The following is a 17,671-nucleotide window of genomic DNA, read 5'->3' as shown; positions in this document are numbered from 1 at the left end:
CCCACATGAAATGATAAGTGACAATGAAACTCACTTTCAAGAGGAATGTGAAGAATTGCTTTAAAAATATGGCATTCAACATCATCAATCTTCTCCATACAGGCCTCAAGCAAATGGTGCGGTAGAGGCAGCTAATAAGAATTAAAAGACTATCATTGAAAAAAGACAGAAACTAAAAGGATTGGCCTGACAAACTCCACTTCGCTCTTTGGGGATATCGCACGTCAATTCGTTCATCCACGGGAAATTCACCATTTTCCTTAGTCTAAGGAATGGATGTCGTACAACCTGTAGAATTGGAAATACCTTCCTTACGCATCGCGTTGGAGAGTAAACTCGATGAAGTTGAATGTAATAGAGCAAGATATGAAGAGCTAATTCTACTCAATGAAAAACGACTAAAAGCTCTACACCATACTCAATGCTACCAAACTCGCATGGCTAGACACTTTAATAAAAAAAAGTCAAGACAAGAAACATCAAAGTAGGAGATTTGGTGTTAAATTCATTAAGGAAAAATGTTATAGACCCAAGAGGCAAATTTAGGCCTAACTGGTCCGGACCATATATCGTAAAAACTATCCTATCAGGAGGTGCCGCAAACTTAACTGATATGAATGATAATGAATTAACAAATATGACGAATCTTGACCAACTTAAGAAATTCTACCCATGATGACTTGAGTAACATACTCAAGAGAGCTACATTTGGCCTGATTCCTAAGGAAATGATACGTAGGCAACCCTTTACAGGATGCGGCCACTTTAAATTTTACAAACCTCGCACTCCTTCATCGACACGTCAACACAGAGTGAATGAAGCACAGTATTTCAGTCCAGCGCGCCGCGACAGGTTTATCGCGCCACGATGAATTTCCAATTTCTGGTGCCAGTTCGTTTTCGTCAATCTGGGCAAATTTCGGTGTATTTTGGGAAAATTTTTGACTTCCGTACTCGAATAATTTTTGAAATTAACTTAAGTCGTTTTCATTGCTTTAATAAATAATTTAATGTAAAAAAGTCAATTTAATTTAAAAAGCTGAAAATTGCATTAATAAAAGTAAAATTACATTATTGGTGGAATTAAAATAAAGGCTCAAAAATAAAATTGACTTGAAAGTAAAAATTAACTAATAAATTGAAAGTGAAAGCAATGCTCTAATCTATCTTCTCTTTTCTGGCCCTTTTCCACTTGTCTGCCTCTTCTTCATCGTCCATGTTCTTTCACCAATAAGGATCCTTTAGAAGATCTGCACACAATCTTAGTATCAATAGTTTCTCCTATAGCCATCACACCATGTTTCTTTTCAACCCATACTTTCTTTTCTGTGGATTTAGCTTTTCTTTTCTCCTTGTCCTTAATAGTACTTTTATTCTTAGGCATGATAGGAGTCTTGAATTCAACTCTTGCACCTAGACTATCTTTAGGAGGAATTTTCTTATCTCCTAGACGATCTTTAACATTATTCTTATACATGTTTCGGACTTTGGTCTTGTCCTTTTGAGATCTATCAAGTAACCATTGCTTCACATCTCTAGACAAAGAAGGAGGAACTTTTTGGGTAACAACTTCCCACAAAGGTCTAGCACACCAATAGTAATAAAATCTTTCTATATCTTGTGAAACGGGAAATTCATAAGGCCGAGGAAGATCCCTGAAAGGAACTACAGCTGACCGAAACTCCAATCCGGTGATGATAGAGAAGTCAAGGGAAGTGACAGTCATCTCACCCCAAGGAAAGTGGAACGTGTTGGTGGTGTCCCAAAAGAACTCCACCAAAGCACGAACCAAGAAACGACTCGAATTCAAAGAATAGAGAGCCCGAATAGTTTGCAACAAAGAAGTTAAACCACAAGACTGCCATAGCGCACGCAACTCCTTGTTGTTGCGAAAGTAAGAATCGTACAGCTGCCCTATGGTGTCGTTGCCTGAACCGTGGCAACGAACTCGCTCGTTAGTCATCTTGACCCGAACGCGCTCTGAAATATGAAACTGGGGCGCAAAGTACAAGGTGCGCCCATCCTACTCAGGGAACTCCCCAAGGCTAGTGGAAATCCCCTCGCTGGTGTCGACGAGCTCGTCCTCTCGGTGAGCCCCACGAGAGCGTGAGCCAGAATCGCGTCGTCGAGACATGCTAATTATGCAAGCAAGTAGTAAATAAAAGGCTCTATGGTATCTAAGGTTCTCCTAGCCGCATGATATTATGTTCATAAAAAACAGAGTACGTAGTACTAAAACAGAGCATGTTTTTTATTCGAGCAAAAATTGCATTTTCAAGCAATCAAACAATTTCTTGCAATACTATGATGAATATTGTGACAAATTAAGCATGAATAGCTAGCAAGAATACGAAGAACAAGTCACATTGTTCTCACGAGCTCAAAGTGCCCAACAATGACAAACCGTTCGTTTCTTCACCAAATTGAGTCAAACAAATCTCAAAATACACCTAAGATGATATACAAGCATAAACAAGCAATTTCATGGCAAGAAATTTGACAAACAAAGCAAGATAAGTTTCAGATTTTTCAAAAATTCGCAAACAAAACGCACAAAATTCTTCCAAACAAGGAGGAGTTGGAGCAAGACTTACATAGATCGGCAAACTAGAGATCGCGAGCTTTGATTTGCAAAAAATTTGAGCAAATTTGGTTGAGAAATGAGCAAGAACGAGTGATTTTAAGGTTTGAGCGAAAACCAAGCAAAAATAAGGCAAATGATGAAATGAGGAAGAAGAAGGGGTTTTATTCCGGAAAACCCGACTTCATCGCGCCGCGATGGAACCATCGCGATGCGACAGAGATGTCGCGCCACGACAAGGCTGGCGCGCCCCGATGGCACGTGGCAGCGTGCACTGGTTCTCCATTCCTCAGCGATGCAACTCCTAGGCCCCATAAATGCTTATATGGACCTTATTCAGCAAAATTGGGTTCCTTGGTACGCTAGTTAGCCCCTACAAGCAAATTGACATGATTAGTAGTCGGCTCGATTACAATTGCCGTAAGTGATCAGCCTGACGACGATCATCTCAATTAGCTTAAGCGCCTAAGTAGTGGCTCATCACAAGCATCGAGGTATTGGTTCACATGCTAGCACAAGCGCCAAAGTACCGGCTCATTACAAAATGCGCCGAGGTACTGGCACAACAAGCAATCATAGGAAAATATATCAGCAAAGCACTAGCAAACTGAGGATCAACAAGCGATGGTCTTCGATAATCTTCTTAGGAAGATTGTCACAATAAAACTGAAGATGGCTACAAGCAGTGGTCTTCGACGATGTCCCGTAGTATAGAGGAGATTGTCTATAGCGGCGAGGTACTGCCGTGGCGAGGTACTGCCACAACACTGGAGATGACGAGGTACAATCACCTTTGATGATGTTCCTGAGGTGTTGTGGAAGATTGTCAAAAGCAAATGAAGATAACGAGGCATTGTTACCTTCGGATGTCGTTCATGAGGCACTGTGCTTGACGGTTACTCTAGAGGCGTGTGCTTGAGGGTGCAAGATACAACAACAAAATTTGGTTACTCTAGAGGCGTGTGCTTGACGGTGCAAGATACGCATTTCTAACTCTTTAATCTGTTTAAAGTAACGCTAATTTGCAGGTATCGGCGTTACAAGAATGATTTAGGATTGCAGAACGTTCTGAGTCATTCTCCGTCCCTATCGTTACTTTGACTTTTGTTTTCGAAACTTACATTTCTCCAAACTCAGTCAAAGTGGGGGCTTCTGTAGACACCTGATTGTGTCTCCCCAAAAACCAAACCCAGTGATGAAATATCTTTCACGTCATTTGATTAACAAAAAAGGTGAAAATGTGAAAGGTCTTGTGATGCGGTCGTTTTCATAAAAATACTTCTCTCTGTTTTCGAACATATTTCTTTTCGTACTCTATTTATGGAAAATATCCAGTCCAGTTTAGTTTGGTCCATGATAAGGGTCCAATAATAGTGTACTTGGGTTGGGCTCAAAAAGAGCTTTCGAATGATATATTATAAGCCCAATTCCGATGAATAATGAGGAAGTTATGGCAAAAATACTAAATTGGGCTTAAAATGGTTTTATACGGCTCAATGATCAAGTGGAGGGCCCAGTAATTAATATTACTAAAATCATTAGGATTAATTTTAATCTTCTAGAATAATCTAGAAGGTTATTTTGAATTATAGTGAAATTAGGATTAATAATTATATCTTTTAGGAAAATAAAGAATTTTATTTGGAATAAAACAAGTGTTTTGAAAGATTAAATTTGATTTTAAAAGATAAGTACGGACATTAATTAGTCTAATTTAGTTAGATTAAGGACTCTGTACGGCTTTGAGTTAGCGCGTGGACCATCGTGAAATGACAGAGCCATTGCGCCGCGATGAAACCATCGCGTCGCGATGGACACTGTCGCGCTGCGATGGGAGCATTTTTACTACGAATTGAATTCGATCTTTTTCTGATCGTTTCGGGATTTTTTTCTCTATAAATAGGGTCGTATTTTCCCGTTATCAATCATGTAATTCTAATTCTCTTCTCTCTCTTGACCAATAGCTTATTCTTTCTCCCTCCTTCTGGCCTAGCTTTTTCAAAATACAATACCGCATTCACGAGTTCTAGACACACCTAGCCAAGTTCATAGTTGCCTTCGCCCTAGACTTGAAAGGTTGATAATTTCTGAGGGTTTGGTTCCAAATCCCTATTTTAATTATTTAAATTAATTGTTGGATTTAATATTTTCCTTGAAGTTAATAACCTGTGTATGGTTTTGATAGAAAGAGATACGAGGTAACAAAGTAAGTTGTTTTAATTGCTCTATATCTTTAGAAAGCATGCTTAGATTATATTAATTCTTAGTATCATGTTAGGATGTTATTTATTGCTTTCTAGTATCATGTTTAGGTTGCTTCCTATTTTCTTCTATCATGTTAGTATCATGTTGGGCTAAAGCTTTGATCTTTATTGTTTAGTGACATGCTAGGATTTGTTATTAATCATGTTAGTATCATGCCTAGGATCATGCTAATATTATTATGCTTTGATGAGAATATTATTATTATTATTATTATTATTATTATTATTATTATTATTATTATTATCATTATTATTATTATGATTGTTGTCAATATGTTATTATGTTGCTTGATATCATTGTTATTGCTTGATCACGTCCTGTCTTGCAAGTTTAAAGGGAATTTGTACTTGAAATGACGCTTAATAAGATAATTAATAATTTTATTTAGGCTAATATGATTTTAACTCAAGTGATCGCCAATAATTGATTTGTTTGTGCATTAATATTCAACCAACATAGATTAAACAGGTTTAGGGTTAGCCTATTGATTGTATGTTAGTCAGAAAGCGCACATGAACATGAGAAGAATAAAGTAGAGGCCTATATTTAGGGCAGATTCAATCCCTTTTAGGTTGGATGTGTACCTTTATCCTCGAATATCCAGTCATGGTTCCAGACCACTATGGAGTTAGCGATCTCATGGATCGTGAAGGGGTGTAACCTTCATCCTGTGAACGGTTTACAAGTTCCTAAAACTTGTTGGCGATTCTTTTGCTCTTGCTTCCTTCCCTTTGGACGCCACCATGCTTAAGTGTATGATCACAGTGGGGCTCAAGTGTGGGATGCTTGAAATATTCCCTACACTAGTGTTTGACTAAAGAACATGTTTTTGTTTGACAATATTTATGACATTACAAAGAATACAAAGTCTTTACATTAAGAACCCCGTGATAATATATTAAAAAACATGTTTTTTTTTTTCATGGTTACTTAGGTGGTTGAATGTGTTAAGAACCCTATATTTGATAAATCATGTTTGTGTTTCCGCCCATGTTCTTTAAAATATGCCTAATGTTCTTAAAAATATGCCTAATGTTCTTTTTCACCCATGTTCTTTAAAATGTGCCTAATGTTCTTTCCGGGTGCATCAACCACGCACTACAATGTACTCCCTTTGTCCCATAATACTTGAAACAATTACTATTTTCATCCGTCCCAAATACTTGATACAATTACTATTTTCGTCTGTCCCAAAATATTTGATTCGTTACTAAATATGGAATGAGACCACTAATAATAAAAAAAACATATTTTCCTAAACACTTTTTGGGACCATAAACCCCAAAATCTATTTAAATCCTACATTTTCACTCTCCTCACTGCACCCACTTTTATAAATATACCAAAGAATATCCTTTATATAATAAACAAATGTTTTAAGTGGATACATTTGTAGTTTTTTAAAACTACATGTCCACTCCAACGTCCCAAGAATTATAGGATCGAGGGAGTAGCAAGTCTATGGATAAGCATGAAAATTTTGTTGGAATTAGTAATGCAACCGGAAAGGTTTTGTCTCAGACTGAATCGGGTTAGTTTGTCCGACCTAGCAGGTGAGAGTAACTCCTTGTTTGAAAACTCATTATTGTATAACTATCAGCTACATGGTCGTGTACCTTGTACTACACGACCGTGTGACATACATGGTCGTGTACCTTACTCTACACGGTTGTGTGGTTTTGCAGACGAACTTGTCCACACGGTCGTGTACCCTCTTCCACATGACCGTGTGTGTCAGACATTGTTTGGAATGGTTGTCAGTTGGACCTGGTTGGGTACATCATAAACTGACATGTTGTTTGTATTTATTGGCTTCCCTGTATTGGAACTTTATAAATACAAACAAGAGCCTTTTTAATAAAATAACTTTCGAAGAAAAACCCTAAACACATAAAACACAAACCTACCCTTTGAGATGTGAACAGTTTTGAGCAATTTCAACCTTCGAGTTCGGGTACACGAATTGTGGAGGTCGTTGTGTAAAACTTGGAGGGTGTGCGGCACCGGAAAACCTATACCAGTGGTGGCGTATTTCTCTTCTAAGGCAGTGGGTACCAAACCACGGCACAACCGAAGGAGGACATATCTTTGATTCGAGTATGTTGATCGAATTTGTTCCAGGGAAGTTCTTGATTTGTCTATTATCATTATTGGAATCAACAGGTATTTTTCCAACAATTTAGAAGCAAAAATAGTATTAATTTGTATACTGTTGGTTTCCTGAATCTGGGATAAGTTATAGTTGTTGGTTTAAAGAGAGTAAAAACCAAGTTTTTTGGAGGTTGATTAGTTTGCTCCACAAGGAGGTTGTGGCCTACAATGTTTTCCCACAAGTGGGTTATGGAGTAGACTTTTTATGTCTACTTTATAAGGAAAAATCAGCCTACTCTACAAGTAGGTTGTGGCCAACAACGATTGCCCACAAGTGGGTTGTGGAGTAGATTTTTCATGTCTACATACATTCAACTTTTGGCATTCTTCCTTCATCTCTTGGATTCTCTTGTAACCCCTCATTGAATTGGGTGTTTATTATGATTTAATCATCCTTTGATGTCTAGATTCATCCTCTTGTTCTTCATCTTTCATTATATATTTTCATGATTGAAAATAATGAGAAAAAAACACAATGATCAAACACTTTAAGCTAAACACATTCCTCTTTTTGGCATAAGTTTATATGACTCCAACCTCTCATCTAAAAGTGCCTTTGTATGAGAGTGGTGTGTTAACCTTAAGGAATGTGCCGGCGAATACAATTGAGCACCACAGTTGTGCCAGAATTTCGTTTTCAAGTCAGTGATTTGCATCACGACACACCGTATTTGTTTCATTGATTATAAGGTCAACTTTTCAATCTTATTGATTATTTCTTCTTGATAGCCTTGAAAATAAATCTTATTTTACAACAATTTGAAAACTAAATTCTTATTTTCATGGCTACTAATTGGGTATTGATTGGAAGATTAAATGTGCAAAGGAAAGAAATTTTGAAGGAAAATTGTGTTCGCGTTTTTCTGGGAGTAGTCCCGGAAATGGCCCCCAATCGAAGGTCAATTATTCTCCGTTTGGGCTGAAATTTTGGGAGCTTGTTTGGGACATATGAGACTTTATTTTCAATGGTTAGATCGTTGATATCTGCTTGCATTTGGGAGTTATGGCTTCAAAGTTGAGCTGTATTTTTTGGAGAGGATATTTAGGCATACTACAGAAAATGCTCTTTTCAACACTTGAATTAATTCTAGGGAGGTCCTTTCTAAACTAATTTTGATTATGCTTAGCATGTGATTTTAATTCTAATAATCATCTTGACAAATATATATGAGTTGTGATTTTTGGTATTATAATGTTGGATGATTATTTTGTCCATAATGTATTATTTGTTACATGATTATTAGTTTATAAGCTAAAGTATAATCCAGTTATACGTGCGATATTACATGGTATGATTAATTCTATTTCTTTGTTCTATACTTGTGGTTTGAACTTAGTACTTAGAAATATGTTAATTGGTTTTATTTACCGATTTGTTGGTTTTTGAACATATGGATTATTTTGTTCATTGAGAAAGTATATATTAGAAAGTATATATTAGGGATATTGTTTTAGAATTTGGTGAGTACCTAATGTTTACATGCCTATGTTGTTAGATAATTCATGGTTATTAAAGACTTGTTAAATTGTAGGTTTTATAAGTTTTACCATGATATTTTGTTACAATGAGTATGATGTGGAGTATGATGCAATGACAAAGTATATTACTTTTGGTACATATGTGTTGATACTCGTATATATATTTGTCTTGCTTGTGGAGACTTTGTTCATGCTCATAATAATGCTTTCTTTGCATACTTCTTTTCAAGAACTTGTGTTAATTCTATTAATTTATTAAGTATGAGAAGTTTTTGAATGAGAATTATGTGATTATTTTGTGAAGAGTCATATGTGTATTTTTCTCCATAGGATAATATCATTATGGTTGTTGTTTTTGTGACTCCTAGTTGTGCCATAATGTATAGTTCTTGTTGGGGAATACATGACTACTTCTATTAATTTTACCATTGAAATTCTTTTGGTGACTATTTTTATATTTTAGTGTGTTAACTAAGTTGTGTTAACCTTGTGATGAATTTTTGAAGCATGATAATGATTGAATTATTTTTAATTCAATGGTTAGATTATTTTACTCCTTTATTTGTCTACCTTAAGAGAGAATTTTCAAGAATTATTAATTCTTATTGCATGTTTTGCTCATTATTGTTCTTACTTGGTTCGATTTGGTTTAGTATTGGCATTTGTTTAAAGTATCATTATCGATTTCCTTATGTGTGGAAAGTAATTCTTAAGAATTTTATTTCTTTTGATGCCATGTCCAGTAAATCTCCATATGATGCCAATATGATTCAAGTAAAGAAAATACATGGATCTAAGTGTACTTCAAGAGCTCAAAATACTTAGTGGATGCACAATCACAACAAGTGGTGGTCATTCGGTTGTTCATCATTGATCGCTAAGGTAAATTATTAGAGGCACCATGGAGGTAAGTCCACACATTCTTTTCTCCATAATCAACTATGTTTTGTTTTTAGACTTAACTTTGGCAAGTGGGAGTTATGATTCTATGAGTGTATAGAATTTTGTAGTAGGAATTTAGTTCTTATATACCCCATGTGAAAGGAGTATAGTTTACCATGTCTAATTTCAATACTTAGTTGAAGACTTCTATCGTCCAATGTGGGGAAAAAGTGTAATATGAGAATTAGTGTTGGACTCAAATTCTTGGTTTGTTTGATGTCTTATTTTGCTTTTTAAGCAATTGATTGTATGATCCATGACTTTGTATGTGAATGTTGGATTATTGGATTATCTCCATGCATCACAATATTGGATTATTGTATGTGATTATTAGATTACCTCCATGTACCACAATATTTAATCTCCTTTACTATAATAATTTGTTTTTAGCAATTTTATGCATTATGTCATGTTTAAGTGACAAGTGATTGGTTAAGCATATTGGAATTCTCATTGCTATATTCCCATCTATATATTTAATTTGTTTATTGAGTAAACAAGTTGACTATAAGATCGAGGAATAAAAGGCATTAATATTAGATCTCTCTATTATTTGATGCAAAGCATGAAAGCGACTAGTTATGCTAAAGACTATTATTTGTTTGGCTTGATTTGTTGATTTGATATCTCTATGTTTGAAGAGTGTTTCGTTAACTTAATGAATTGATGATGTGAGTGATTTTTTACCTTGGAAGAAACTATTGAGGATGAGTTAGATCATTTCTAACATGCTTAGAGTTCTCCTATCTTTTTATGGAGTGTGTTTTCGAATATTTCTTCTAAGTTTTTTCAATATCAAATCACTAAGTGTTGTTGAAAGTGTTTAAGGCTAAAATTGTGAGTAAAGGTTACTTTATTTTTCTTGTCTTAATGGAACAGTGAAGGTCTCACTTAGATGACTTAATTATTTTGGATCTTGATCTTTGATGATAAGTTTCCCTCTAGTGGTTGAAGTATATATGTTAAGCCTTTTAAGTAATGACTTAAGTGCGTAGATTGGGGAGTTCCATGTTGAAGATAAGAAATGTGAGTTGAAAGTTCAAGTGTGAGTTGACTTGAGATTATTACCTAGGAAGTGGTACAAGATTTTGGTTAGTGCCTTGTGAGAGTCTAATACTTGTGATTAAGTTTGCTTCTCACTCCTTGCTTTAAGGTAATATATTTTTGTGTTATTTCTACAATGTGAGTGTGGTGATGTTGAGAATCACATGTGTAATTGTAGTTAATAACTTTCTTAAACTTCTTATCTTTCCAATTTGTTTTTCAGATATTGGATATGAAATATGTTTTAAGAATAATAATAATTATTATGAGTTTTTGGTTTTTTCCAAAGTGTCATACATGTTTCGTGATTGGAAAGATTTTTGCGATGATATGATATTTGTTGCTCATGTCATCATTTGAGTGGAATATGTTTTAGCATGAATTATGTGTACTTTAATAAGGTCTTAAAGTATGTCTTGAGTGGAGTATGCTAATACGCTTAGCAATCTGACAGTGACATGCATTGCATTTTATCTTAATATAGCATATATTTGTGAAATAGTTGAAGTGTAATATTTTACAAATTTAATAGTGAATGACAAACGTTGTTTAAACTTGCTTCATCTTTTACTAAGTATCTTTTTAGGTACGAAGGTTGTGAAATAATACACTAGCTTTTAGGAAAAGTTGTTCAAAAATTTCCAGAAGGCAAGAGTTGGTGATTGATGGTTGATGAAGAAAGTTCACTAATGCGGCTATGTTAGCTTCAAGGATTGGACTTGATTAAGTTTTTGAAATTTCAAGTTTTGGGTTGTCTTGTTACTTTATTCATCTAATGGTGAATGTGACGTGTTTTCTAACCATTTGTGCAAATTAAGTTGATGTTGGTAACATGCTAGTTTCCCTTTTTGGAAAAGTATTCTAGCAAAAATAATTCAGCGCTATGGTAAGAAAATTTTGAACATGTAACAATCCTTGATAACTTGTGGAATTGTCGAGGGGGATAGGCCTTAAGCCCATGTGGAAAGATTAAAAGCATTACTTTCCTATCCCTATGGCATGTGTTGTAATGCTTGATTGAGGTTGAGCTCTTTGAGTTCTTAATGGATTAATAAACCATTTAGGTTGGTGCTATTTGAGACGCACTTGATTGATCCACCGTTTGAGGTTGAGTCCTTAGACTCTTAATGAATCCAAATTTTTGAGTGGACGCACTAAAACTTTGGAATCACCGTTGTTTATGATTGTTGTGAGGCTGAGCATTAAGCTCTTAATGAATCCATGGTCTTGTGGGGGTTAATGGCTACAATGTAGCATTTGTTGAGTTCTTACGAACACCTTAACCCCGTCAACTAAGTACTATTGAGAAGTGCTTGTGATTCACCTATGTGGTTGTAAAGACTAGCTATCTTCTATGGAAAACTTGGGCGGATTTCCTAGAGCTTCCACTAGACCTAAAGATGAATGTGCTAGGCTATAAAATAAGTGCATCTCGTCGTGGAGTTCATATAAAATCTTGGAGTGATGTATGTGTTGTGGGGATCTTGCGCTAAATCTTGGAGTTTTAAGGTTAGTTCACTCTTTGATCAAGGGTGTAAGGGTTTCAAGGTTTGTCTACCCTTATGCTTGTAGCTCATTGCTTCATTTCACTAAGCACTAGATTTCAAATTACTAATGTAATATCTAAGTGTTATGTATTACATCTCCTCTTATGCCCATATGTTGCTCCTTATTCTTTTGGCTTTGTTTTTCCTCCCTTTAGTGGGGGATTGTTGGATTAAAGAGAGTAAAAACCAAGTTTTTTGGAGGTTGATTAGTTTGCTCCACAAGGAGGTTGTGGCCTACAATGTTTTCCCATAAGTGGGTTGTGGAGTAGACTTTTTATGTCTACTTTATAAGGAAAAATCAGCCTACTCCACAAGTAGGTTGTGGCCAACAACGATTGCCCACAAGTGGGTTATGGAGTAGATTTTTTCATATCTACACACATTTAACTTTTGGCATCCTTCCTTCATCTCTTGGATTCTCTTGTAACCCTTCATTGAATTGGATATTTATTGTGATTTAATCATCCTTTGATGTCTAGATTCATCCTCTTGTTCTTCATCTTTCATTTTATATTTTCATGATTGAAAATAATGAAAAAAAACACAATGATCAAACACTTTAAGCTAAACACATTCCTCTTTTTGGACATCAGTTTATATGACTCCAACCTCTCATCCAAAAGTGCCTTTGTATGAGAGTGGTGTGTTAACCTTAGGGAATGTGCTGGCAAATACAATTGAGCACCACGGTTGTGCCGGAATTTCGTTTTCAAGTCAGTGATTTGCATCACGATACACCGTATTTGTTCCATTGATTATAAGGTCAATTTTTCGACCTTATTGATTATCTCTTCTCGATAGCCTTGAAAATACATCTTATTTTACAACAATAGTCTTTGGGAACAATAAGATAATCGATGAGTGATTGTCAAAGAACCTTAATTTTTAGGGATTATTTTAATTAGCGGTCAGATTATGGATCGTATTAGACTTTGCATCCTTTACGTGGCTAATCGGTGTCGTATATGAGCATCATATAAAGTGCTACGGAGTATTAGATCTTGTAGAAAGTCGGTCATGTTTTCTGTGGGAAAATATCGAAGTATGGAAATCTACGTAATTACTGGCATGGTCATCATCAAATTTGTGTAATTGTGAGATTATTTACTTACCTCTTGATTGGACTTATGCTGGAAGCTCGAGTTCAAAGTGGCGACTTTTCTTTATTCTCTTATTGAATTGCGACGTTGATAATGGAGTTGGGCTTCAAGATGTTATGCCATAGTTATTAAAATTCAAGTTGGACCATTAAATTTAATTGGTGAAACTATAGAAAATAGTTAGTTATTTGAAGGGTTTTGTTTTCAATATCCAATCAAGCTCAATTTTCAAATTATAAATTACGGAAAGTGTGAGTTTTGATGACAGAGGTGCCATTAAGAAAGATAATGGTATAGTAAGATGGTGTTCGATAGTCAGTCAGATGGTAGCAGTTTTCCCATCTCATACGGGGTTGTGGTACATGTGATTTAATCAAATGATATGATCAGAATGGAGAGCCGTAATTGCTACACTGAGCTTTGTCAGGGAAGTTCCTTCTCCACTTATTTTGTTACTTCGTATTATTTTTCTAACTCAACATAATGTGTTTATTATTATTATTATTATTATTATTATTATTATTATTATTATTATTATTATTATTATTATCTCAAAAACAAAAGCCATACAACCTACAATAAATTAGTGGGAAGCCGAGATACAATCTGGGCCCCCACTCCTCTAGCTATTGCAAATCCTACCCTAGTGAAGATATGAGCTGCAGCACGAGCCCCAATGTCTTGCGTCGTCGAGAACCTTTGAATCCGCTTCAGTAACGCAACAGCCTCTTTCTCTAATTCCCCAAGAGAAGAAAAGGAGAAGGGAATGAAACCATATCCAATCGCCTGACATCGAGCTTCATACTTAACCCGCTTCTGATGAGCTGCATCAGCCACAACCCGCCCAGGAATGAAGTCAGATAGCCCTGACTGAGTCAAAGGAGAAGACCCTGTCAAATCAACACAGACATCGCGACCACGATCCCATGAATAAAGTAACACATCCGCGGGTCTGAGGGCCTCGTCGTTCCCTCCGGCCAACCCAATGTCAACCTCTTTTCTCGCTGAAATCCCATAACGAAAGCAAACATCAACAAGGGTATCCCGAACAACATTATGCCGATGTTTAATACCCACAATACCAGCACAAGACACTGCGTGATCACTGAAAATATCTCCAGCAAAAACCCTCGAACAAGCAGAGCACAACGTCGAGATAGAGAACAATGGTACACCCAACCGATAGGACAACACACAGCGATAAGTCTTGGCGTTCATCGTCTGACCCAACCCTGAAATAGGAACCGCTCGAAGCCAATCAGAGGCGTGATCACCTTGCTGTGATTTCCATAAATTATTATTATTATTATTATTATTATTATTATTATTATTATTATTATTATTATTATTATTATTATTATGTGCCCCAAGTATGCATAATTTATAATTATGATGTATTGTGATATAATGTGGGGGTTGAGTTAGATCTTGAAACTATCTTGTTAGTTGGTTTTTCTCACGTAAAGTAACTGTCTTTGAGATGGGATCTTTGTGAGTTGTTAGCAATAGTGCTATTTATTTTTGCTAAAGTGCAATTACCTTATTACCACAAAAATTATCATTATACAAAAATATGGCCCACCTCAGGCCTTTGCACATATGGACCTATTATTGAGTAGTTATGCTCATACATAAAATGCATGAAGTGTTGAGCAATGATTAAAAAATTAGAAAGAGAGAGAGAGAGAGAATTGGATGATTTGATAGCCATTGGCTTGATTACATCATTTTAATTAAGCAATCGAATCAAATTAAATTAGATATTTTCCATACATCTTTTGCCAAGAAAAATAAGGTGACTATCACTTAAAAAAATAATCATATGATTTTCTTTTAATAATAGGGCTATTTATTACGAAGGTGATTCAACTTCTATATACATTGCCTAGAAAGAAAACGAGTAAATACAATAAATTGATTTGATATATAGACAGCCTCGACGTCAACTTTTGATGTCTTTTACAACTCTTGAGCATTAGCCAATTCATCATGAGCAAATTTGGCTGCTGAGTAGGACATCTTCATCCTCTCTAAGCGAGGAACATTGATTAAACATGATCGTTACATGAAAAAATGATCGTTATTGCTATTACGCATATACCTCACTGCTAAGTCATCACGAAGATTCAACTATTAAGTCAATTATCCTTGCTTTTCGAAAACATGTCTTATCCTCTTTCTTTATTCTTCTATGGGAAAGTTGGATTCCCCTTCCTTGTTTTATGCAAATCCGTTTTTTTTGTTCATTTCTTTTTTGGGGGGTAAGTCGGGATGATCCCTTCCATTGTCAAACTAAAACTCTAAAAATGGTAACTAATTTTAGCTCTTTGGGGGCCCAAAAAAGCCAAGACATCCCTACTTCCCTCTATTTACAGAATTGAACACGCTAATTATGTTATAAAATCAATGTCATGCAAAGCTTATTACGAACCATCATAATAACTTTAAGTGACAAAGAGAAGAATATTACTTCCTACTTGATCAAATAATATATGATAAACATATGCAAAATCTCAAAAAATTGAAAACACAAATCTTGGGGCTTCAATTATGAGAAACATCCCCTAGAATATGTATACATGAATTCTAAAAGCCACCTAAGTCTACACTTGGGGGCTACAAAACTATAGGTCTCCAATTAACTTTCGTTTTGAAATGTGACAATATTTTGGAAAGTGATTCGAATGATTTCATAAACTATTCTAACACTACATCAAACCTAAGTTTGATAATATTCATTTTCAAACTACGATGCTAATTTAATTTGAAGAACTTCACTTTCAATTAGCATAATATGACAATGATGACATACACTAAAAAGCGAGAGATAACAAGATTAGATATACAAGTGTTTTCTCACATTTTCATATCTTTGTTGAAATAAGTTGCAAATTACAACTTATCTTCAACAATTTTGGACAAAAAAGTCACACTCAATTACAAGCAAGGCTTTTCTCTCTACTTTGGGTTCAGTTTCGAAAATAACATGATTATATCTCTTGCTTCACTTTATTCTCAAAATAAAATTTCATTAAATCTATTGGACCCTCACCAAATTTTGAATTCTAGTTCGACATAACATGTTTCCTAATCTCTAAAAAATAGTCTTCAAAATTCGCTTTCTAAAATTTTGTTTCATTGTCTCAAAGTAAATAAATTTTCAGATTTTTTTGGATAATACATGCATATAAATATTTCCAAAAAAAAAAGAACTAAATTCAACTTTTTCTTAACTCGAACTTATTCTCATTGGCTTAGGGATGGTAAACGAACCACCTGCAAGACCAAAATCAAAGATTGATGTTCTAAATCAACTTTGAAGAATAATATTACCGCAATGATCTCTACGAACGTTTTGACATTAGGTAAAGATTACTAAACCTTAACCACAATTGTTTTTGGTTTGTAAACAAGCAAAGAACTAACTTTCTTCCTTGAACATGACTTTAGCTAAAAACACGTAAGCCATGTCATTATCCTAAATGTCTCAAAAGTCAAAACACAAAACAATATGGGATGTAAACATAGGCCCATTTCAACATCATGATTAAAAGAATGGCCTAAACGATAGCAAGTCATTAGAACTACCCCAAATAGGGGGCTCCAAGACTTGAGAAATAGCAAGAATGCGCATAACGCGACACATGAGGGCTCCAATATCCACAGCAAAAAAAAAAAAAAAGAAGTGAAATATCCATGTCGTTCAAGCTACTTTCGAGAATCACTTAAACTATAAATGGTTTACGTAGATCTCGAGCCTTGTAATTTTCAATTGCATCACAACGATTTAACAGTCATTTTATTCTTTTATAACTATGTTTGCAACTGAACTTGGCCATAGAACAAGCTACATATTCGAGCCATTTTCAAGTTCAACTTCAAAAAGTAATTTTAGTGCATAATTGTTGTTTCAATACTTCAATTTACTCTAAAGGTTAGAGAGTATGACTAGTATAGAGCGAAAGAAGCAAAACCATAAAATTCAAACGCATACAGCATGCCTGCTCATACAAAAGTTTATTACTCAATCGTTCGTCATGAAAATTGTATCAAGACACTTAATTAACATAAGACAAACAATTTCATGAGTTAAAATGTAAATAAAAGACTCCAAGGTTCAAAATTAAGGGGTCTTCACTTTAAATTTTCTATCGTTGCACAAATGAAAAAAAAATTGAAAACATTGGAATTTCGCAAAGAGGATAATATCTAGTTTCTCGAGCTTCAATCAATAACAAAATTTGAACTCAAGAGAAAGAATTCGAAAGTTGCGAGAATAGAGGAAAAAGTTGAGCAACATTTCTTCTCGCTTTTACTTGTTCCAACGAACGACCAATATTACTAGACTTAGCAAATTTCATTTGTTAAAACTATGAATGGTCAAACACACTCGTTTAAACGTTTCAAAGATCCTAGTTGTTGTAATAATAAGACATAACACGGAATTTCTAGACCCTTTTGAGCAACATAAAAGGGTCTAATTCTTAAAAGCAAACAAGTGATCGAAGCTACCCAACACTGGGGGCTATAATATTTGAAAATATAAAATGGGGGCTTGCAAG

The sequence above is a fragment of the Chenopodium album genome, chromosome 16 (assembly GCF_948465745.1).
Source record: "Chenopodium album chromosome 16, dcCheAlbu1.1, whole genome shotgun sequence".
NCBI classification, from domain to species: Eukaryota; Viridiplantae; Streptophyta; class Magnoliopsida; order Caryophyllales; family Amaranthaceae; genus Chenopodium; species Chenopodium album.
The sequence above is the reverse complement of the archived record's forward strand: the minus strand, read 5'-3'. Positions refer to the sequence as shown.